Source organism: Oreochromis niloticus, linkage group LG3 (genome assembly GCF_001858045.2).
Source record: "Oreochromis niloticus isolate F11D_XX linkage group LG3, O_niloticus_UMD_NMBU, whole genome shotgun sequence".
NCBI classification, from domain to species: Eukaryota; Metazoa; Chordata; class Actinopteri; order Cichliformes; family Cichlidae; genus Oreochromis; species Oreochromis niloticus.
Genome location: NC_031967.2, coordinates 60,876,662 through 60,902,370, shown reverse-complemented (window position 1 = coordinate 60,902,370; position 25,709 = coordinate 60,876,662). Strand labels below are relative to the sequence as shown.

The following is a 25,709-nucleotide window of genomic DNA, read 5'->3' as shown; positions in this document are numbered from 1 at the left end:
TGTGATCAGCCACACCCAATCGGGTTGTTCCTTCTTTTTGATGCTGGAGAGGGAGAAATGCAGATAGTCTTTGCGAAGCTGCTGCCTAAATGAGTGAAAAAAATATTAAAAAACAAGTCAGAAGCCTACATAAAGTCATTTTTGTACTCTGAAGAATATATTTTTGTTTTTTCCGACCTGTCTTTGCCTTGGTGACGTTGTGAACGTAACCGAACGGGACTTGGTGAGTTCAGAAATTGTATTTTATTTCATGCAAGAAATGTTTTGTTGTATTATATTGCTCATTTCATGCAAATGGAAAGTCAAGGTAGCAGATTTATGTTGTTTTATGTTAAAAACGGTGGATTGGTGCTTAACCGACACACAGGCTGCAGTTCAAAGGCCTTTGACGGTGTTTCAGCGCGCCATATTGGTGTCACCTCATTTACGGCTAAATAAGCTGGGAAAAAACGGACTTTTACTGTTATTTAAGGGCTACCCGTGTGTTATTTTCAAATGTTTATGCATATTGCTTTGTTGTTATGGTAGGCCATTAAGGTTTGGATCGGGAAATGCCGAGCTAGAATCGGAGTTTGATCCGCTGAGCGAGAAACAAGATGGCGAGCCACCCAGAGACCCATTGAACTGTACCGAGCAGGAAAAAGGAAACCGCCCCCTGCTGGACGTTGAACTCTTTCACTAAAAAACTGGTAGGATTAATCCATACACCTCTGCAAAAGAACAGTGGACTTTCAAAGCACTGGATAATCGTTCAGAGCAATTCCAGGATTTATAGTTAAAGGACACAGAGACAATTTTCTTTTGTTTATTTGTTTGTTTAAGGGATTTGTTCAGCCTTTTGCTGAATTGTTTTCAGTTTTACATGTTTTTGTAATTTATTTTGGTCAACCTTACATTTTAATGCTGTAATGGTGTTGTTGGAAATGTAAATAATTTTGTGGGGTTTAAAACAAAATAAGAACGGGTTGAAATTTAAAGGTTGAACCTAGACCAAGGTTAAATTAAATCTTGGGCTAGAAGAACTAAACTTGATTTAAAATAACACAGTGTTAATGCAAATAGATCAAAAGATAAACTTGAACTTAGAACTTGAAATGAAAATAACATCCTTTTAAAGCCAAATAAGAGGTTTTGAAATAAATAGGATAAATTAACAGAAATTACTGAACTAAAAGGGAAAGAAAATACCTCGTTTTCTTTAAATGTGAATTTGAATGTTTTATATAATGTTTGTCAACTGTCTATTATCTGTTATTTTGCAAAATAACAAGCCGGCAATTTAAACGTATTTTCTGGTCTGTGGTCTTTATTACATCCTACACTCATTACTACTCTAGTAGTCGAACCTAACTGGTCCTAGTTACTGTAACGACTCCAGAAGTGTTACACTTGCCCTGGTTAACCTGTGGTTAACACCACAATAAACTGTGGTTAATGGCACAAGGCAAACTCTGCAAACATACAGACTCGTAGAAAATATTCACTAGAAATTTTGTGAGACCTCAAGTCTCCTCCAGTTTCACTGGGACAGCCTTCACATCTGAAAGGGACGTTGAGATTGGATGTTTCACAATCACTGATAAAAAGTGATATATTAAACACAATTCTAGTATAAAACATTACTGCAACACTCATGAATATTCTCATCAATAATGTAGAACTGCATTTGAATACCTCTGATTTTAACATAGACCTCAAACTTGCACAGAGAAAAAAACCCAAAGAAACAAAAAGTTTCAGTGTCAAACCATCTTTAATTTCATAAATCTGTAGCAATGTCACCCGATTTATCACTCAGAGTAAAAACCCACAAAGTGAGTGAAAAATAAGCTCAATGTACCTACACCACACGTTAAGTTCAAAAGAAATAAAAGAAATTATCAGGACTCTAGTCCTTATTTTCATGAGTTCACTCCAGCTAAGCTAATGAAACAAACAAAATTGTCAGTATTGCCAAAATTTAAACTTGCTCATGTCAAATAATATTATTAAATAAGAAATGAATCTATGCGAGGCAATACAACAACTCACAAACCTGCATGCTTCCATATTTTTAAATATGCGTCTCTTGTTTTGTTTTACTTTGTGTATACCTGCCGAGATGGATGGATTGTTTCAAGCAGGTAGCTGGTGATTTTCACAAAACACAAAAACATGAATGAAACCACAGAACACATAAAAACCCTTTAAAATATAACATGAAGAAAGCTGAAAGCTACAAAGACAAAAATAGACAAACGTGTCAACACAGAAGAAAATACAAGTCAAAAACAAAGATCACAACAGTAACTATGGCAACATCAGAGCAAACTTTAACCACCACCTGCTCTGCTTAGTAGAGTGACTGTGACTTTGTCTGTGCCTCCAAAGTGACAGTAAAGTTAAAGTGTCAGATACGAGGACATCCAGCTGATGTTTAAGGTTCACAATGCAAATTTATATCAGGTAAGGTTTGGGACTGTTATGGTCTCATTTATGGTTGTTACAATTATCAGACAGTAGAAGTAGAAACAGGACATGAACAGTACAATGTTTTGTTTTCCACCCTGAACTTCTCAAGCAGATCTCTGGCTCTCCTCACTTTCTTCTTTACCATTTGTGTAAGTCAGCAGACGCTGCTGTCACAATGAAACAGATTTATGGATCCTAACAAACTGCAAACAGACAAAGTCTGTGCAGTGACGTCCACAGAAGGACAGTGTCTAAAGTGTCTAAAGAGATGCTGCAAAACAAAACAAGAGACTAGAGCCTATCAGGAAAACTAGTGAGTGGACCTCTGATTAAAGAATTTCTACCAAACTACAACTGCAGCTGAACAAATGAGCTGTTGGTGGAACTTTACACTCTGAAATATTGAAAGATTTAAAGGATGAGACAGCTCAGCACAGCATGTTATTAACTTCACACATGAAGTGGTTCAGTCCAGTCAGACTTCAGTTTTGCAGTCACCGTCCACATCCTGCTTCTTCGACTGGTCGTCACGGTAACTCTGGACTTTCCTCCATCGAATCCTGAAGTCTGTCAGTCCTTCTGACAGCATGAGGCCTGACAGCTGGACAAAATGTGCAGATGATGAAAAACATGAAGCATAGTTTGAACTTGTGTCAAGTTTGTGTGACTGAACTGCTGACCTGCTGTGAAACCTGCTGCTGGATCTCTGTGCTGTGCATGTCTGCCTCAGACTGAAGCTTCATTTTCAGCACTGTTTGCTTTGTCACTGCTAAAAATGAACCACATATAAAAACACAAACATTAGTGTTTTACATGATGACAGGATCTTACAGTGTTTGCATTCTGGACCTCACCTGTGAAACAGAAAAAACGGTTCTTACTGCCACACTTAACATCCTCCCATTCCCCTGTCGTTAAATAAAGAGCTCCACAGTACTCAAATACGTCTTGGTTATCAGGTTGAGTAGGCTCCCAGTTAGTGAATGTGGAGGTTGTGTTGTCAGACCAGGAGGCCCAGGGATCCCTGTAGAGGCCAATCCACACATACTGAACCCCTGATCCATTCAAAGTGAGCGTGATGTTGGATTTCTCCTCTTTGCTTCTTATACTGGTCAGGTCTGTGTGGTATGTCCTGCAGTACGACTGAGCCGCTGACCAGGAGCGACTCTCATTCACTAAGATGTAACTTGTACTGCTGGCTGTGAAAGGTTCAAAAAATGATTAATTTTGAAACATGCCCAGTCTTATAAAATTGTATAAATAACTAGGGTAACAAATCTATTTTCCTACCATTGTAACACAGGAAAGGGTAAAAATCTCTGCAGGGTCTATCATTCATCTCTGTTTGTCCCTGAAGAGCCACACAGTATTCCTTTGCATTTACACAGTCTGGTTGGCCGTTAGCCCAGATCAAAAATTCATGTGTAAAGCTAAAATAAATATTCTTATTGTCCATGGACCACTTCCAGCTGTACGGATCACTATAGAGACCTATCCAAGCCCAAGTATTGATCCTTGGTGACATTGAGAAAAGCAGCTGGTTGATGTTGCTGTTGTAGATGGTGACCAAGTCAGTGAAGTTTGCTCTGCAGTAACTCTGAGCTTCTCTCCAGGTCATTTTCTGGTTCACAAAGTGGTATTCTTTGAGGTTGGGAGGAAGAGTGGAAAGTCCTCCTGAGAAAAAATAAATAAATAAATAAAAACATTATTGTTGAAACTGGGCGGTTGGAGGAATCACTGAAAAAGACAACTTTACAAAAATAAAAATTAAAACCATTGAAATAGTCATACTATATGGAGACTAACATGAGGGAGGAAGTAATAATTTATTACAGTATTTAAGTTGAATTTTCAGGTACTTCAGGTATTTTACTTTTACTCTGATGTTTTCAATGATTTCTGTAGTTTTTTTATTTTTAAAACAGGTCTGTTACTTTAGGTTTAACTCATTTGAGGTAAGTTTGTATTTCATATCACTGCACACCTTCAAACATCCAACTTTTATTAGTCTAAGTGAAGGGGATGAAAACACATAAAAGAAAGTCCAACTGGTGAATCTATCACCCAGATACTTCCCATTCAAAGAGGCCACCCATGGCTCCCACACTCACACCACCATCTATCTTTGCTGGGGGCTCAGGAAAGTCCAGCCAGCCACCTGCTCAACTGCCTGTGGCTTACTTCAGCAATAAAGCTGCCTCCTTTAGTTCACCCTTGTGTTTTGAGCCCTGCATTTGGGACTTTTTTGGGTAGTCTTTTCCCTTAACAGTCACAGTCTCTACAAGTAAAATCCTTACTCTCACACTCAATACTGCTGTGAGACAATATTTAGACACTTCGTCGAAGCCCAACAGTTTTCACCTGCACCCATCTAGTCAGAAGCACTCGTGATGGTAATTGTTTACTCGGGCCAACAAGAATTCAATTTAATTCTTATCCACATATTTGATTTGGCGGTGATTTTAAGTCAGCTGCCGTTCCTGATACAACTCTCCCCATTTTATCTGGGCTTGGGACTGTCACAAGGAAAACACTGGTTTGTTGTTAACAGTAATAAAAAGAATGACGAGGAAAAGAAGCAGAAAAAAAAAGATTCATCTCCATAGTCAGGAAAATATTGTTCGAGTGCATAGCATAGTGCATAGCATAGTGGTATAGCTCAGTAGGTAGAGTGGTGGCCCCATGACCGGAAGGCCGGGGGTTTGAATCCACTAAACGGCTACCCTGAGGAACCACTCAGCAAGGTACCATCCCGACACACTGCTCCCAATGGCTGATTTTCTCTGTCTGTCCTTGTGGTAGATGTGGTTGGCAGAAGTACATTTTAAACAACCATTACATGCAGTACGGTTACCCAACTGACCTCAGTCAGTGTCAATGTGTTTATAAGCTATTTTTCAAATGTTTAAGATATTAATAATACTGACCTGAGAGCAGCAGGATGAGCAGTAAACAGGTTTCTTCCATTCTGTTCTTCTGTCAAACAGATGTAGTCATCATGATTATTATTGTACCATAATTATTATCACCCATATTTATCATTTATGTTTTCTTATCCCAGGTTGAATAAGTATTAAGTTTGGTGTGTGTATATCCAAGAAATCATATCCAATACTTTTGAATATTTAAATCTATTTATATCTATTGTGTCTTTAAAAATAGCTTAAATCATCATTATAAGTTTTATCATTAATAAATTAATGATCTATAACTTACCTGACAGTTTATCTTTTTGACTGTTCGTTTTTTTTCATGAGAGAACCCAAATATCCTCAGATTACAATTTATTATCAAATGTTTAGAATTACAAATTACTCTGATAAGGTGCCATGGACCTGCATCTCTTTGGCTCAGAGACAAAGGCTGCTGCACCCAGGCAGTAAGCACTTTTATTGCAGGTGGTAAAACCAGAATGTTAACATGATTGGTCAAAAGTTGGAGGGAAGCATTAAGATCACTTACGTTTCGTCTCCTGCACCTTTTGAACATCTCCCTATAAGGAGATGCCAGTTCTGACATCACGATGGCCACCATCTCTTTGCCTCTGGTCAGTTCTGTAGAGAGAGAAGGGGCCATGCCTTACCACCTGATTTATTGTTGATTAAATATTGTAATGGCCTTTTTTGTCCGAGAAGAGCGGGTGCCTCAAAAGGAGGAAAACTTACTCTGAGGATCGGAGGCAAGAGCCAGCTACCATTCCAAGTGACATGCCGCCTATCCAGGCACCTGAATACCAAATGGACATAAGACCACCCACATGGAGTGAAGTGGAGAAGGTAGTGAAGCAGGCAAGAGCAGCATCGGCCCCAGGACCTAATGGCATTTCAAATACCTGTGGAAGCTGATGAAGGTAGAAAGGAGTGATTCCAAAGGCTTGGCAAAGAGCAGGAAGTATTCTGATTCCTAAGGAGAAGAACTCCTCATCCATTAGTCAGTTTTGCCAGATCAGCCTGCTGAACGTAGAGGGAACGATCTTCTTCAGTGTCTTGGCCCAAAGACTATCTACTTTCCTGCAAAAAACCAACTATGTTGACACATCAATGCAGAAGGCCGGCATCCAGGGATCCAAGATGTCTGGAGCATGCCAGCGCCATCTGGCACCAGATTCAAACTGCCAAGAAAGAACAAAGAGACCTTCATGTGGTCTTTTTAGACCTTGCCAACGCCTTTGGGTCAGTTCCGCACGAGATCTTGTCGATGGCCTTCAACTATTTCAGGTACCAAACCACATCACAGGTTCAAGACCTACTTTCAGGATTTACAGTGTTGTGTGACAGCTGAGAACACCACCACAGTCTGACAGCACCTGGGAATTGGAGTTATGGTAGGCTGCACGATTTCCCCTCTGGCATTTATCATGACAATGGAGTTGGTCATGTGGGCATCTCGGTGGGTAGTGGGAGGTGAGAGACTCAAGAGTGGCCTTCGTTTTCCTCCCATTAGAGCCTACATGGATGACATGACCATAGTTACAACAACAAAACCATGTACTAGGCGATTGCTACAGAAGCTCCAGGAAAACATAGAATGGGCAAGAATGGAGTTTAAGCCAAGTAAATCTCACAGCATCTCCATTATAAAAGGAAAACTGACAGCCGAGCAATTCTATATCAGTGGAGAACCAATTCCAACAGTCTTAGAGAAACCCAGAAAGAGCCTGTAATGCAGACCTCAATGATACCTGGCAACTCTATACTGACGAACAACCATTTTATAATGATCATGTTTCAAAGACTTTTATTGACAAAAAAATAACATGTAGTTCTGGAAGTGGTGCCACTCCCAGAACTAAATATAATGGTATTTTTTGTCATGTGACCATACCTGTGCTTCTTTAAAACCACACATTTTGTAAGTGACGAGCCTTGATGCTTAAAGAAACATAATCAAGGTTAAACAAAAGTGATTCTACTTAACCAACATGCAAATCATTAGGAAAATCAAGTTGTTAAAGTAGGTTTTAAAAAAAGAGCAAATAAGCTCAGGCGTGGTTCTTGGAACAGACAAGTTCTTCTTAGTAACAAGAAGTGGGGGAGGATAATGGATTCTGTGCTAGTTGTCTTCATGATTCAGGGAACTGAACAGTTTATTAGAGGGCAGTTCCTTTTCACCAAGTACTTTTTGTTCCCTTGTAAAGAAATATCATTTTTAAAGCAGAGGGACTGATTGCATGGTGTTAAATATGGTACATATATTTTGTAAATATAAAGAATTCTGCTGTATCTCCATTGGAGAAAAAGCACAATGTGCAAAGCACAATTAGAAGTCCTCGTTCTGACAAATACTTTACATTTTAAACACCAGCCAACTGAATAAGGATCTGTGTCCACACTTTTGTCTCCATTGTCTTTTTAAATCCTCAGCAAACCTCAATGATGGAAACACTTCACCTTCTAAAGTAGCAGTCCCCAACCTTTTTTCCACTACGGACTGGTTTATGTCCAACAATATTTTTATGGACAGGCTGTTAAGGTGTCTCGGATAAATACAACAAAATTTTTAAAAAAAAGAAGAAAAAAAAGATTTATTCATAACACACGGGAAAAGACCCAGGGCAATCGAGTTAACAATAAAAGTGATATTTCACACCCGAGCCTTAACTCTCGTGGCCCGGTAACAAACGACTCACCGACTGGTACCGGTCCATGGCCCGGGGTAAAGCGTAACATATCACTCTGTGAAGTGTGGTTCCTGGTGCAGGTTTGTTCGTGGAAATGTCTGACTAGCAATGTTGCAATGTGGTGTATACCAGAAATGATCTTAGTGTTCTTTTCTTCCAGAAGAGCCTCTCCATGACTTATCCGACCACAAGTCTGAGGACATTGTGTGCATCAATGAAGGGGTCCAGGGTCTTAAGAGGACTTCCTTGAGGGATCACCTTATTCTTTTTGAGACAGGCCAACTCTTCAGCATATGCTTCTTCCTTCACAGTTTGAATAAGAGAGAGAGAAGCCAGTGTATGCAGAGCAGAGATTTGTGGGCAGATCTCAGCATCCATTTTTCGATCCACAAGCCCAAATAAGTCTGGTTCTAAAGAATCTTGCACAGGCTCAGTCACAAAAAGACATCCACTGAGTCAAGAGGTGTCTGAGAAAAGTGGTACAGAACTTGTTGCACAGTCTGCTGGATTTTCCTCTATAGACACATACTTTCACTGCTCAGGATGAGAACATTATCTTATTTTCACAATACGATTGCTAACATACAGATAAAAGTAAAAGTGTCTTGTCTCGTTATTTATGTATACAAGCACTAGTTTGCTATCAGTAGACAAGGTGAACGCATCCATGTGCATGCCAAGCATGTCAACGATGATATGAAATCTGCTAACTCTACGGCAAATACAGCTCCACAAAGCTCAAAGAAAGTTCATCCTTCTCTAAGCATTTCTCTTGAAATGCACAACGCTTTTGTAATGTGTGGCTTCTTATGTATAGGACATCTCCTATCTGGATCCTTCACATTCTTTTTGTGTCTTTGCTCTGAGCGAGCAGCAGCTCACACTTCTGTTTTGACTGAGATCTCCCTTTCTCTGCTGTTTTTCAAGGAGGTTTGTTCTATTTTAACCATGTCAGTTTAACAAAGTTAAAACTTGGATCATTCCTCATCTGTGCTTGTTGGTTCAGCCCTTTATCTGGTTGGTTTATGTGGATGGATCTAATCCATTTTGCATGTTTTGTGCGCTCAGCAGACTGATTTTAAAATGAGAGGAAGTTTACAGCTCTGTTTTCTTTCACTAACACCAACCACTGCTTCTAAAGCGTTTGCCTTCGCTATGGCAACTTCTTTTTATATGGTCAGCATTTCTATAGAAGTTTCCAGACGAGCCTTTTCCACTGTTTTCTTCATTTCTTGCTCTGCAAACACTAAATGTGCTTTTGCAGCTGATAGCTGATCCAGTTGAATGTCTTGTTGACATAAGACGGTGTCTTCACTGACAATGGCACTGACTCAATAATGTAGGCAAGTAAATGCTATGTAGCATGATAACAGTAGCCATAGTCACATGCATTATATATTAACTTGACATCTTTTCACTGTACTGTTTTTCCCTCTTCACACTGTGTAAACGAGGAACCAGCAGCAAGGATCAACACTTTCCTTCCATTATGACTCTGAAGACCATTGCTCTTTGTCCACAGGTTTAATAATGTAAAACATCTGACACTGAAATAAAAAATATAACATAATTACAATTTCAAACTATATTCATTAAATATTCCGTACACACTGATCTGTAGTCTACAGTAATCTAAATCAACCTTATATAGCACTTTAGCTGCAAGAGTAAGATAGCTACACTCTAAACATGTGCTTTCAACAACTTATCAAAGTTACAGATCAAACTTCACCCATGTTACAAAAAACAGTCACAGAACTACAGGTAAGTATCAAATAAACAATATACATACAGATGATGCCTCAAAAGATGAAAGACTGAGGCATGTTGAGTGCTCAGGTAAAGTAGAACAGGTGCTACATGTGAACCAGCCCATTTATCAGTGTACTGTATTTTTATGGAATTTATTTTTTACATTGTAATTCATTGGAGGTTTACGTCATTAATTTATTACTGAGATAAAAAGTTAACAAAATGCAATTCTAAAAAGATGTGTTTTTAGTTGTTTTTTTGTTTTTTTGTTTTTAAACGAGACTAGTGAGTCCACAGATCTTAAGCTCAGAGTTCCACAGTCTGGGAGCCACAGTGGCAAAAGCTCTGTCTCCTTTAGTTATCAGCCTTGTGTGCTGTATGACAAGTAGGCCCTGATCACATGACCTCGGGGCCCTGCGAGGAACATAGGGCTGTAGAAGTTCAGCAATGCAAGGTGGTGCTTGTCCGTGAAGAGCTAAAAGTCAGAACTGGAATCTTAAAATGAACTCTGAATTCAATGGGGAATGAATTCAGAGTTCATTCCTCATTGGCTAATGCAAATGTATTAGCAATGGTGTCACATGTGAGTACTTCCAGGATGTGGTCAGAAGCCTTTCTGCAGCGTTTTGAACAACCTGCAGATGTTATAGGGAGTTTTGCTTAGACATGTAAACAGTGAATTACAATAGTCCAAACGTGATGAAATGAATGCATGTATAACAATCTCCAGTTCAGTGCGAGATAAAACAGGACTTAATTTAGCAATGTTTCTTAAGTGATTAAAGCAAGATCGAACCAGAGATTTGACATGAACATCCAAAGTGAAAGCCGCGTCAAAAGTTACCCCTAGGTTCCTGATAGACGATTTCACAAATGTCTAAAGGGGACCAAGACACAGGTGAAAATCTTTCTAAAATAACAGGCCAAGAGGGGGTAGGAACTGACAATGCAGATGCTGATGGGGAAAACGTTTTTCTTTCATTACTAGTTTTTTCTAGGAAGAAAGAGAGAAATTTTTCATAATATTTATTTAAAGAAATATGGGCTTGGAACAACAGAAGAAACCAAAACAAAGAGAACGAAACAAAACACCAGGTGAGCCACTAGGCACAAGTGTCCAACAAAACAGTTCAGGAGGCCGAGCTCCGGGGGTCGACCCTGAGGGCAATAACATAGGAACCCAGGGTGAAAACGTCACCAGTCAGATGGATAGGGTGGCTCCTTGGATCCCCCAGCGGAGACAGACGGCTCGGGCGGCCCCTTGGAGCTTCCAGACAGACAAATCACTGTAGCCAGCGTGACAAAACTCCTCCTCAGGAAAACCACAGCTGGCTCACGGAGTGAATGCTGTCCTCCTGGAGCTCTGTACATGGGGCCAGTACTGCTGGGTCCACTGAAAAACATTCCATAAAGTAAACTAGAGAAAACTAAACCAAAATCTGAACATGACACTAGAAACTAAACACTAGGAAACTAAAAAAACAAAGGTAACGGGAAACAGTAGCTTAATGATGACAAAAAAAAAAAATTTGGAGCATGGCTCAAACACAGACAGCACATGGGAGTGGTGAGCAGACAACCCGACACTGACAGAGAGAAACACAGGGTAAAATACACTGACGGAAAACAAGGGAATGAGACACAGGAGGAGAGCACAGCTGGGAGTAATCAAACCTGACGAGACCAAGGGGAGGCTAGGCTAGAGACACAGCTGTGAGACACAGACATGAGACATGGGACTGTCAAAGTAAAATGACATGAACACCAGAAACACAATGGAACCACAGAGAACACCTAAATACTGGAAGAAGAAAAAAACACGAGAACTCTAAATATTAATAAACAGAAAACATAAACACAGAGTCACCAGACTCCAGAACATGAGAATTTATCCAGTATGTATTCATCTTTCTGCCAGAATTAATTTCAAAGCTATCTTAAAACACTTTCTTTACACTGTAGATTTAGACAGCAATGTAGTACATCAGCAGAGTAATGTTGTCATGGCCTGGGTCTAGGGACCCAGGGCTCATATATTTTAGTGTATGTTTATGTTTATATTTTCTGTGTGGTGTTTTGGTTTTCTCTCCATTTTCTCCATGTTTCTCCGTGTGAGCTTCCGGAGATTTTGGGCGTTTATCAATATGCGTACTTATGCGCACTTGCATTCTCGTGTACTCGTGATACGTCATCAGTCGGAGACCAAGTACTGTTCCAATTCGAAGTACGCATCACGCCGAGAACGCGAAAAAGTCCCGGATGTGTTCTCCATCCGCCCGTTTTATCGAGCATGCATCGGTGTAGACTTGGGACAGCTATATATCCCAGAATGCATTTCGTCCAAAACTCAACAGCGGACTCCTGGCACATCGTCCCCCCCCCCGCTCGCGGACTTCTCACTACTCAGGTTAAAGAAACCCCAGCAGCTGTCTATAGTATTGAGTGTCCACTAGAATAGAAATAAAAGCGTTCTAACATCTCACCTGCTTGTTTTTATTAAGGTATGTACACGTATGTACATGTACACTATTTATTTTTATTAATAGAGGTTTCACTACTGAGGTTAAAAACGATATATAAGTCACTTAGATCACTTCTAAATGTTAATGTTTGGTTTATTTCACTGTTTTATTTGTTCCTGAGTAAACCGGTTTGGCTGTGATTAAAGTTAAGCTTCATAACATGTTACTCACAGTTAAATTAGGAGGGGACGGCAGTAAAAACTCCGGACCTGTGACATCATCACGTACGCTGGTGTTCCGACTGTACAAATCACGAGTCCGTGCTCGCGTACTTGAGAATTGAGAAACGGCCCACGAGTCCGTGCTCGCGTTCTCGGCGGGTACGTACTCCCGTGCGTTCTCGACGAGTACGTACTCACCGAGCACGTGAGTACGTACTCGCGTACTTGGGCATTGATAAACGGCCTTTGGTTCGCTGAGGAGACTGCGAACCCGGAAGTGTTTCTGCTCTAGAGACAGCCACACCTGCCGCTCGTCGTCCTCTGCCAGCTGCAGCAGATTACGCTCATCAAGGGAGCGGCATTTAAGACTGTAGCTGGGCTGAGGCCGACGCTGGATCCTTGAGTCAGAACTCGTCAGTACAGCCGTAGACTCGATATAAACCTTCGAGAATGTAGATTTCCTGCTAACCTGAATGTGTTTGTGTTACCAGGAATCTGGAGCGGAGTGTGTTTTTGGAAGTCACGGTGTGGGAGTTTTGGGAGTCGCCACTTTTCACCGTTCACGAACATCTGCACTGTGTGGGATTCAGGGAGAATCGCCACGGGACCACAGTGCCGGGATTTTGTATATAGTTGTGTGTTTTCCACCCCCTGTAAATAAATCCACTGTCCTTCACTAAGAGTCTCGCGTTTGGGCCCTACTTTCACTGCCACTCCACGGTCTGCCATCGCAGCCCGTGACAAATGTTTCATGACTGCTATTATTTCACTGCAACAAAAAGCCCTTTAAAGGGGAAACTTTGCAGCCCACTTTCATCCCTAGCTGTCTAAAGCACATCTTGCTTAAGTTCTTAAATTTATTTTTGTTATTTTATAAAGTTATTTTTATAGACTTTTTAGGGTTATACTGCATTTTGACTTTTTATTATTATGTGGTACCCCAAATTTATCTTTTGGGCTTAGTGAAATGTGCATATATGGAAAGTTTTTGATCAGCTGGGCAGAAATAAGCTTCTTGTTTGTCTTGACTGCTGTGTCTTAAAGGACTAAACTGCCTACTCGTATCTTTTTGTCTGCCTGAGTTTCCTCCTATGGCCATATTTTATTTCAAGAGTTTGGTTGTTTGTCTGTTCCCTTTCATCACAGGCAGCTGAAATACTTTGATTATGTGAATTTGTCTGTTTATTGTTCCTCAGACATTTTCTCTCTATCTAAAGGTCCACAGCACAAATATAGACGCTCATGCAGGCTCATGTTATGACACTGATTTTATTCAGCTTTGTCTGTCTTGTCTTTGACACTGTGTTAAGTGTAAATATTTGCCATCATGCAACACATAATGGACCATCTTTGTCTATTGTTTAAATGTGTGATAATCTAAAATATTGAAGTGTGACAAAAATACAAAACAATAGGTAACCGGTAAGGTGGCAAACTCTTTTCACACCACTGTACATCACAGATACACACCTGGATCATATTGCAAATTATAAACATGATGTAGCTCTTATTGCTGTTTCAGGCATTCTCTCAGAATGATGGAGAAAATATTTTCTTTAAGAATTGGAAAGTATGTTGAATTTGTTTTACATTATATTTACGGGATTTGATTGATTGATTGATTGATTGATTGATTGATTGATTGATTGAATTGAATTTATTTCAGTCAACAACAACAACAGATTATAATTTTACATAAAAGTACTCAAACAGTAACCGAAAAAGGAATAGGCTGAAGCCTTGTGGCTTATAATTATCCTATCCCTTACCCCCATAGAAATAATCAAATCCTTAACCAAGAAAATAAATAGCATTGATAAATAAGTTGTATAACAGTTAGAAAAGAAATCAATGATAAATCAAGAAATTAAATCAACACAAAAAAATTTTAACAAACCAAATTTCTATAACCTTGTATAATACAAATTTTTAAAATCTTCCTGAAGAATGACAAAGAAAAGCACATCTTCAGTTCATCATTAAGTCCATTCCATAATTTCACTCCCAAAACTGACAGACATCTATACTTAACATTGGTTCTCACTTTAGGTATTTCAAACTTATAAGACCCCCTCAAATCATATTTTCCATCTCTTAGTTGAAACATATTTAAAATACAAATTGGAACATTCTTTTTCATCACACGACATATCATTTCTAAAGTTTTCGAATATATAATTTCCATGAATTTTAACATAGATGATCCTACAAAAAACTGGTTGGTGGACTCCCTATATCCAACTTTATTTATTATTCTAATAGCTCTTTTTTGCAATTTAAATATTGAATCCAAATATGTTTTGTATGTGTTCCCCCAAATTTCTGCACAGTAGGTCATATAAGGCAAACAAAGGGAAGTATACAATAAATAAAGGCAGTTCTTATTCAAAAAATCTCTTGTTTTATAAAGAATAGAAATAGACTTGGATAATTTCCGTTTCACATGTTCTATGTGGGGCTTCCAACAAAGTTTATCATCAATAATTACTCCTAAAAATTTTGTCTCATATACTCTTTCAATTTCAACATTATTTAAATTCAATTTTACTTTAATATTACTTTTACTACCTCAAAATAACATAAATTTTGTTTTACTTTCATTTAGAGCTGGGCGATAAAACGATAACGATATGTATTGCGAAATAACTTTTTCTCGATAGAAAAATTAAACTATTGCGATAGGCCTCATCTCGCTTGTCCTCTTAAAAAAAAAGAAAAGAACAGCCAATCCAAATTAAGTAGCGCAGAGCCGAACCAATCACAGCCGCAGCGTCACGTCACATGACTTGTTACGTACAGCACAAGTGCCAAGGCGCACACGTGTATTTGTTTTTGCAGCCGTGCAGCCCAGGTAATGAAGGAAAGGAGTTTGCCGACTAGAGAAAAATCAACCGAGAGCGTGAGCGAAGGTTACCGAAGAAAAAACAGATGATGGTTCCAATGCCGGAGAGATTGTCGAACGGAAGGGCCACAGAAGTTCCGTAGTGTGAAGGTATTTCGGCTATTTCAAGTCTGACAAAAAACAGAGTAGCGCGCACTGTAAATTGTGCCGAAAGCAAGTCTGGAAATACAATAAAGCGGTGCATGCTCAATCTCTGACTGAAAGCGCTAATTCGTCATTCGGCTTTTGTCAGACTAAAGTAACTGTTAAAACTGTTTGAAAAGCTAAGCTATACAACAAGGAGAGATTGAGAATTTCCTTTTAGTTCTCAGTTTATTTGATATTGACAAAAGTTAGTCAATTTTGTCTGTTCTTCTGTAAAACGACCTAAGATTTATTTTTAGAATTAATATTTTGTTTCTAAGTGGAATTGACAATTTAGTCTGTTTTGTTTGTTTCATTTTGAAACTTAAACGCTTTAGCGGCTGCCTTTTGTGTAGTTTGCAATATTTGCCTTTATTTATCTGAAACTGAAGTCTCATGTTCCTTAAGTACATCTACCCTATTGAACTTATTATGGGAAATAAATATTTTAATTAAAACAAGCTGCTAATTATTTCACATTTTACTTGTGAGCAACGGCACATTTAAATCCTATAAATATAGTTATTTGGCTTATATCGTGATATATATCGTTATCGCCTGAAATGAAAAAAACATATCGTGATATGAAAAAATCTCATATCGCCCAGCTCTACTTTCATTCAATGATAGCTTATTAAATGCAAACCATCTATTTAACTTCATGAGTTCTGTTTCCACTGTTTTCAGTAATTTGGATTTTGAATTAAACTGATGAATTTTATCAGGGTGTGATTGCAGTCGTAAAAAATGTAATTCAAGTTGTTACAGTCTAAATGAAACTATGAACCTGAGTAGTGTCATCATTTTCACTGATTTGATTTTTTCAAAAACAGACTTTGTCATTTTCATCTATTTAACTCTTCTGTCACGTTTAACTGCCATGGTAATTACACCATCTAGATTTTTCAGAACTTCTTTGAATCCCCCAGATTCTGATAGTGAACCATACATAATACCACACAATATTTCAATATAAAACATGAGAATTAGTCATTATCAGTCCTATAGAGATAAATTCAAATGCAATCAAACAGAATTCAAATATCATCAGCAGTGTTTGGGTCCAGAATGAGAGGAGTGTAGGAGACCATGTCCTTCATGTTGTTCCAGATGTTGAAGGTCAGGTTGCCCAGGTGTTTGGCCTGGTCTATCAGAGCTCCTGAGATAAGCTGTGGATCATCCAGCAGGGGGCAGCACTGGACTCTTTTCACTGCAGCGGGGGAGATATTTTGAGAGGGGCGAGATATCCAAAGTTGACACGATGGGCAGGAGGGTAGGCCAAGGAGCGAGGTGAGTGTGAAACCTTTGGCTTTCAGGAAGACCAGAGAAGTAGAGTGAAACGGGACCAGTGCTGCTGATAAGCATGATAGAAGATGAATCTGGAGGAAACTGGAAAAGAAAGCAACATTAACCCCAAAACAGGAAACCGTGAACATAGAACACAAGGAAGGCCAAATTACCACCAATGGTAGCAGGATGAACGGGCGGAAACTGGCAGGCAGTGCTGGTTTAAAAACCCTTCAGATGATGGCAAAACAGGACATGAATAGTACAGTGATTTGTTTTCCACCCTGACCTCCTCAAGCAGATCTCTGGCTCTCCTCACTTTCTTCTTTACCATTTGTGTAAGTCAGCAGAGGTTGCTGTCACAATGAAACAGAACTATGGATCCTAATAAACTGCAAACAGACAAAGCCTGTGCAGTGACGTCCACAGAAGGACAGTGTCTAAAGTGTCTAAAGAGATGCTGCAAAACAAAACAAGAGACTAGAGCCTATCAGGAAAACCAGTGAGTGGACCTCTGATTAAAGAATTTCTACCAAACTACAACTGCAGCTGAACAAATGAGCTGTTGGTGGAACTTTACACTCTGAAATATTGAAAGAGTTAAAGGATGAGACAGCTCAGCACAGCATGTTATTAACTTCACACATGAAGTGGTTCAGTCCAGTCAGTCTTCAGTTTTGCAGTCACCATCCACATCCTGCTTCTTCAACTGGTCGTCACGGTAACTCTGGACTTTCCTCCAACGAATCCTGAAGTCTGTCAGTCCTTCTGACAGCATGAGGCCTGACAGCTGGACAAAATGTGCAGATGATGAAAAACATGAAGCATAGTTTGAACTTGTGTCAAGTTTGTGTTTGTGACTGAACTGCTGACCTGCTGTGAAACCTGCTGCTGGATCTCTGTGCTGTGCATGTCTGCCTCTGACTGAAGCTTCATTTTCAGCACTGTTTGCTTTGTCACTGCTAAAAATGAACCACATATAAAAACACAAACATTAGTGTTTTACATGATGACAGGATCTTACAGTGTTTGCATTCTGGACCTCACCTGTGAAACAGAAAAAAAAGACTCTGACGCCACAGAAGACATCAGCCCATTTCCCTGTCATTAAATTAAATGCGCCACAGTACTCATTTGAATTGTAGTTATCAGGCTGATAAGGCATCCAGTTAGTGAATGTGGAGGTTGTGTTGTCAGACCAGAAGGCCCAGGGATCCCTGTAGAGACCAATCCACACATACTGAACCCCTGATCCATTCAAAGTGAGCGTGATGTTGGATTTCTCCTCTTTGCTTCTTATACTGGTCAGGTCTGTGTGGTATGTCCTGCAGTACGACTGAGCCTCTGACCAGGAGCGGCTCTCCTTCACTAAGATGTAACTTGTATTTTTGGCTGTGAAAGATTAAAAAAAGGATGAATTTTGAAACACATTATGAATCTCATAAAATTATAGGGATAACTAGGGCAACAAATCTTTTTTCCTACCATTGTAACACAGGAAAGGGTAAGAATCTCCACAGGGTCTATCATCCATCTGTGTTTGTCCCTGAAGAGCCACACAGTATTCCTTTGCATTTACACAGTCTGGTTGGCCGTTAGCCCAGATCAAAAATTCATGTGTACTGCCAACATAAAACAGTTTTCCCTCCATGGACCACTTCCAGCTGTAACGATCATTATAGAGCCCTAACCAAGCATCAGCACTGATCCTTGGTGTCATTGAGAAAAGCAGTTGGTTGATGTTGCTGTTGTAGATGGTGACCAAGTCAGTGAAGTGTTCTCTGCAGTAACTCTGAGCTTCAGTCCAGGTCATTTTCTGGTTCACAAAGTGGTGTTCTCTGGAGTGTGGAGGAAGAGTGGAAAGTCCTCCTGAGAAAAATGAAAAGGTTTCATTGTGGAAACTGGGCTGTTAGACGAATCACTGGAAAAGACTGAAAAATGTATACCCTTTAACTAGTCCTATTATATGGTATAATTCTGCTAAATGTTGATATAAAAAGAATGCACCCTCAGCACACACACACAAGCATACTCAGCTCTTTGCATTTGAAAGCATTCACATCCAACTCTTCAGCGTGCTTAGCAGAGCTCTTTCAGACCTCAGGACAATTAACAGTTTTGGTTTTTGGGTTTTTTTGGGGGGGGGGGTTTCCACACATATCACCATTCTTTAGCTCAGCTTTGTAGCCTCATTCACACAATACTTTCATCAGCATTTTACACACTTCCCTGAACTTCATCGTCTGTGCACCTTTAATCATTTATCCAAATAACAATTTTACACTTCATTTATACATTTACATGTTTATATATAACAAAACTGCCACTGACTCCCAAGATAAATTATTTCAATAACCATATCACATCTTCACTTCATCTTCAAAACCTTAGTACCGGTACACCTAACTTTTCGATTACTTTGAAAGCCTCTAAGGCCGAGGTTCGCCCACCCTGCTGGTCAATTGTAGCCGTTATCTGTCCGGGAAAGCGACCCGACTTCTAAGCCCTATGTTAATTTATAAGCGCTTCCCACAGCTCGACAGGAAGCCCCACTTTTTGGCGTATAAACTTATGCCTTAAAGGTTTACTTAAGGCTCACCTGTCAGCCACATCGAATGGTCACACCCGGGACCCCGCCCTGTCGGTCAAAAAGCGCGGTAAAAAAGTGGTGCTTGACCACTTAGTTTTTAACGGGTGCTCAAAATCCCGCCTGGACTAATCTGGATGCTGCCAGACCTGGTGATGCGTCCGCCACCAGGAGTCGCTGTCACACGCTGAGCAACCACGCTCCTAGGAATCGCCGTTCCTCCCTAAGAAATTTAAATAATTCTGGAAGCATCACTGTGGACTCTAACCGCCAGTTTATTATCTGATGCTCGGGTCCCACCCTATAATCAATGTGGGAATAAAATTCCCTGACCAAATGTCCTAATCTAATCTCTTTTCTTGGCTGACGTAACACACATAACACACCAACTTCAAACATACGTCACAACAACTTTGATCTTCACCCCAGGATTAATCACAATAAATTTTCTCAAATATCCTCAAACTTTACTTTTATTTATTCCATCCATCCATCCATCCATCTTCATCCACTTTATCCGAAGCCGGGTCGCGGGGGCAGCAGCCTAAGCAGAGAAGCCCACACCTCCCTCTCCCCAGCCACCTCCTCCAGCTTATCCGGGGGAACACCAAGGCGTTCCCAGGCCAGCCGAGAGATATAATCTCTCCAGCGTGTCATTGGGTCTGCCCCGGGGCCTCCTACCGGTGGGACATGCCCGGAACACCTCACCCAGGAGGCGCCCAGGAGGCATCCTTGTCAGATGCCCGAACCACCTCAACTGGCTCCTTTCGATGTGGAGGAGCAGCGGCTCTACTCTGAGCCCCTCCCGGATGGCCGAACTTCTCACCCTATCTCTAAGGGAGAGGCCAGCCACCCTTTGGAGGAAGCTCATTTCTGCCGCTTGTATCCGCGATCTCGTTCTTTCGGTCACTACCCACAGCTCGTGGCCATAGATGAGGGTAGGGACGTAGATCGACCGGTAAATTGAGAGCTTCGCTTTTACACTCAGCTCCCTCTTCACCACTACAGACCGGTGCAGCGTCCGCATCACTGCAGTCGCAGCACCAATCCGTCTGTCAATCTCTGGCTCTCGGGCAGCCCTGGCGGAGCCCATCACCCACCGGGAACGAGTCTGACTTATTGCCGGCAATGCGAACCAAACTCTTGCAACGGTTGTATAGGGATCGAATGGCCATTAGCAATGGGCCAGACACCCCATACTCCCGCAACAGCTCCCACAGGACACCCCGAGGGACACGGTCGAATGCCTTCTCCAAGTCCACAAAACACATGTAGACTGGTTGGGCAAACTCTCATGCACCCTCATGTATCCTTGAGAGGATAAAGAGCTGGTCCAGTGTTCCGCGACCAGGACGAAAACCGCATTGTTCCACCTGTATCCGAGGTTCGACTAGCGGACGAACTCTGCTTTCCAGCACCCTGGCATAGACTTTCCCAGGGAGGCTGAGGAGTGTGATCCCCCTGTAGTTGGAACACACCCTCTGGTCTCCCTTCTTAAAGATGGGGACCACCACCCCGGTCTGCCAGTCCAGGGGTACTGCCCCTGATCTCCACGCAACATTGTAGAGGTGTGTCAACCAGGACAGCCCTACAACGTCAACGTATTTATCCCAAATTACCCAAAATTATCATGGACATGTCACCTGAAATCTACTTAACAGATTTTATCATTTAGTTTAATTTCCCCACTACTGAGCCAATTTGACGGTCACGATCACCAACTCAGCGGACAAATAATTTAGAATTCATCCAATATGCACAATTTTGAACAGGCTTGGGTTGTTCTTATTTTCTTCAATCAGTGATGAATAGTAAGAGGTTCTGGCTTTGCGGAGGGCTTTCTTATAAAGGAACAAACTATTTCTCCAGGCTAAATGATGATCTTCTAAATTTGTGACACGCCATTTCCTCTCCAGCTTACGAGTTATCTGCTTTAGTGTACATGTTTGAGAATTATACCACGGAATCAAGTACTTCTGATTTGAGGCCTTAGTTTTCACAGGAGCTACAGTATCCAGAGTCGTACGTAGTGAGGAGGTAAAATTATTAACAAGATGATCGACCTCTGTTGGAATAGCGTTCAGGTAGCTGCTCGGCTCTATGTTGGTACAGGCCATTGAAGATGATAACAGTGGGTGGATTATATTCTTAAACTTAGTTACAGCACTTTCAGAAAGACATCTACTGTGATAAAGTCTACTCTCCACTGCTGTGTAATCAATTATTGTAAATATGAATGTTATCAGGAAATGATCAGACAGCAGAGGGTTTTCAGGAAACACTGTTAAATGTTCAATTTCTATGCCATATGTTAAAACAAGATCTAAGGTGTGATTAAAGTGGTGGGTGGGTTCTTTTACATTTTGAGAGAAGCCAATTGAGTCTAATAACAGATTAAATGCCATGTTGAGGCTGTCATTTTTAGCATCTACATGGATGTTAAAATCACCCACAATAATTATTTTATCTGAGCTGAGCACTAAATCAGATAAAAAGTCTGAGAAATCAGAGAGAAACTCTGTGTAAGGCCCAGGTGGACGATAGATGATAACAAGTAAGACTGGTTTCTGAGTTTTACAGCTGGGGTGGACGAGGTTTATGGAACGCCAGGACTGCCATAATGAATTACTTAAATACACCATTAAATAATTAATTAAATGTGTCAATAATTAATTAAAATGGGAATTAATTAATTAAATAAATAGTTATGACACATGTAATTAATTAATTATTGACACATTTAATTAATTATTTATGTATTTCATATTTTAATTAATTATTGACACATTTAATTAATTAATTATTGACACATTTAATTAATTATTTATGTATTTCACATTTTAATTAATTATTGACACATTTAATTAATTATTTCATGATATATTTATTTATTTCATTTTGGCAGTCCTGGCGCCTGGCTCTCATCATGAATTAATTTTATCTGTCAGCCTCACCCATCAGACTCACGGGGCGGGGTTAACGCTGCCCATGCAGCTTCTCTAACATTTGATTGGTTGCCGTGTAATATAAGTCAAAACAGGTCGATCCTAGATAATCGATTGCTTGTGTAGACCTGGGGCAGCCAGGTATCCCAGAATGCGTTTCAAATCACAGGCAGCAATGGTGGTGGTGTAGTTTTAAAATACCCCGTTTTTCTGTCACCAACTACACTTTTAACAGTGTTTTAGCCGCGAATGTCGCGCCGTAATCTTCACATGTCTGGTCAGGTTGTCAGCATAGAACATGTTTGCAAAAGTGCTCAGATGTTTTCAGAGATTTCAGTAGCTCTGCTAACAGTCAGCATGCAGAGTGCACCGAGGGGGTTACGTCAACCGGTTTGTTTACATATTCCACTCTCCGTGTTCCACATGTTGCATTCACAGATTCTCATTTTCACCGAACGATCGTCTCTTTCCGCCTGGTCTTGTGTGTCTGTGCTTCTGTAACATAAAGAATGAGCTGACATGTTTCTCAGGACACCAGCGATCAGCTCAACAGACCGTCAGTTTACCTGCATGCATCCTCCTCCTCACCTGTCAGCTGTTTAACACCTGCTGCTAATTCAAGAAACACGCCCACATTACCTGGTGATCGTCACAGTTTAACTGGGCAGCCGGTGCTCGATATAACGCAATGTCAGCGCATTTTTCTGCATAAGATAAGTAAATATAGTATTTCTCCCGAGCGCAGAGTTGCTGATTCCTTACAGAGCACTTTATAGGCGAACCCACTTTATCAGCGGCTGATGTCCAATCACCGCACACAGCTTTGAAACCTCACCTGAGTTTTAGCTCTCAGTGGTTAAATGCTGGACTTAATTCACTCATGTTTTGTCTGTCGGGTCACGTTTACTTCGCTGTTTTATTTACAACTGAGCAAATCGGTTTGGCTGAGGCTAAAGTTACATTTCATAACTGCATAGTTTTACAGCTTTTTAATGGTTCACTGGCATATGTGTTAGACTGAACCATTCGCTTTTCTTTATCTGGTGTGTTTTGGATTTAACAGTGAATTTTGAGATTAAACTGACTTTTAAAATGTTTTTATACAAAGAGGAAAGAGAAGGCGCATTTCGACCGAGAGGAGCAGAGTTTCCAACTACATGTTCATAATGCAGACTGCAACCTGGACAGAAATATTATATCATCTGTTTTTTAAAAGTTATTCAACTGTATTCTAAGCAGTTGAATAACTTTTAAAAAACTTTTAAAAAACTTTTAAAAAACTTCTATGCATCAGCTATCTGTTAGAATTTTTAGAGTTTACTTAACTAAAAATAAATGAGGTTAACATATAATTTGTGTGATTTCTCCCTCTCTCTCTCTCTCTCTCTTTTTATTCATTTATTTATTTTTTTTGCTTTTTCGGTCATGTTATGTTTAACTGTCAAAGGTTTGTTACAAACTATGAAACACATCGTGCAGACTTCTGGATGTTAGAAGAAAACTAATACTGCTCATGAATGAGACTAAAGGCAGGAAGGTGTCCTTTAAAACTAAACATGTTAATAGGACCTCCCTATTTATATCGTAGTTTATGATACAGCACGTGTATTTCAGTAATAGCCTACTGATTTCAGTGCAGTGGTGAACAGTCACACAGCTCACATGGGCGTTATCTGTGATACTCCTTAACTATAATTTATCCAAGTTAACGTCAGTTAACCATTCAGACAGTTCTTTTGCAATGAAAAACATAAACACCTATGCTGCGTAATGTTTACATTATAGCCGCTTATGCAGTAACCATGGTAACCACGGACTCTGGATCGACGGAGGTCAGACAACAATTTTACATGTATGATCTTAAAACAGGACACAGCCACTATCCGTTCTGGCCTCATATCAAATGTGAACGCAGACTGAGTCTATGTTTGACGTTTGCTTTATATCTAATCTTCCTCTCAAACATTTAAACAGCAGCGAGTCTGCAGCTGAGGGAATACAAACTCAAATTGTCGGAACAGGTTCGATCGTGGATTCATTTGGTAATTTATTAAATGTATAACTGTTAGTCTAATCTGCTGCTGAGTCTCTTACACTGATGAAAATGCAGATAACACAGATCACGAACACCTGTTCAACCAATCACTTTCATTCCACTTTGATCTGCGACAAACTGACGGTTCATCTCTGTTACAGTGTTGCGTTAGACTGCTATATTTTTGTGTTCTTTATGCTGTAGATTTTCACGTCTCTGGAATAGTTGGCAGTATTAAGGATGCTTTTCTGTAAAATCATATTGATATGACCCGTGACATATTCGCAGATGACAGTTAGATAGCTGGGAAACTCTGTGTTAACTCAGAGATCTGAAGATATCGTGGAGATGCTGATCTTGCTCCGTGGTGTACAGGGCCGTTTACCCTCATGATTAATATTCACAATAAAAATATTAGCCGAACATCATGAAGTCTGTATGTGTTTCATAGTGTCGAACAACCTTTGTACAGTTAAAGCCAGCAGTTACTACATGACGGAAACACCAACGTTTTCTCTTTTATACGTTTATACACAGGTCACGCTGATTACTGAACAAAAACCCAAAGATCAGCTGTTAATCGAATTTATTTGCTCTCTCTCCTCCTTAAACATGTTTTTAATGTTAGTTATAATTCAGAATTGGCGACTGAAACACGTAGGACACATAAGAACATCAGGAAATAAAACCCCGATAAATATAACCTCAGTAAAAGAAGTCAGTGTCAGCGGGGGTTATTACAGCTGTGTACCGGGGCCTGCGCTTTGTCGGCGGTAACAACAGCTCGATTGCTTGCGAGGCGAGCGGGTCTATCCCACGCTTTGCCGTGAGACTGGGCAGACATCTCCGAAATCATCGAAGCACTTTTGCAAAGAGGCTGTATCTTGACAAACCGACCACACATATGAAGATTAAACCACTACATTCTCGGCTAAAAAAAATATTAAAACGGTATTTGGTGACACACAAACAGGGTTTTTCAAAGTTCAGTTCTGCCGGTTGTTGTGGGCTAAAAACAATGGCCACCAGGCCAAAGCAATGGTTTTGAGTCGATCAGCGTTAACCCCGCCCCCTGAGTTTGATGGGTGAGGCTGACAGATAAAATTAATTCATGATGAGAGCCAGGCGCCAGGACTGCCAAAATGAAATAAATAAATATATCATGAAATAATTAATTAAATGTGTCAATAATTAATTAAAATGTGAAATACACAAATAATTAATTAAATGTGTCAATAATTAATTAATTAAATGTGTCAATAATTAATTAAAATGTGAAATACATAAATAATTAATTAAATGTGTCAATAATTAATTAATTACA

General features: G+C 40.0%; 1 protein-coding gene and 2 long non-coding RNA genes across 7 annotated transcripts in view; 1 reads left to right on the top strand and 2 right to left on the bottom strand.

Annotated features, from left to right (window-relative positions):
• LOC100703578 (nuclear factor 7, ovary) overlaps positions 1–25,709 on the bottom strand; it is a 972,198-nt gene that overhangs the window by 853,403 nt on the left and 93,086 nt on the right. The window lies entirely within an intron of this gene.
• LOC109196438 (uncharacterized) lies at positions 69–642 on the top strand. Its single transcript, XR_002057893.2, has 2 exons — positions 69–223; positions 529–642. It is a non-coding gene; the product is annotated as an uncharacterized LOC109196438 (long non-coding RNA).
• On the bottom strand, positions 2,716–3,345 carry LOC112846364 (uncharacterized). Its single transcript, XR_003219302.1, has 3 exons — positions 3,306–3,345; positions 3,132–3,220; positions 2,716–3,052 (listed from the first exon to the last, which is right to left on the bottom strand). It is a non-coding gene; the product is annotated as an uncharacterized LOC112846364 (long non-coding RNA).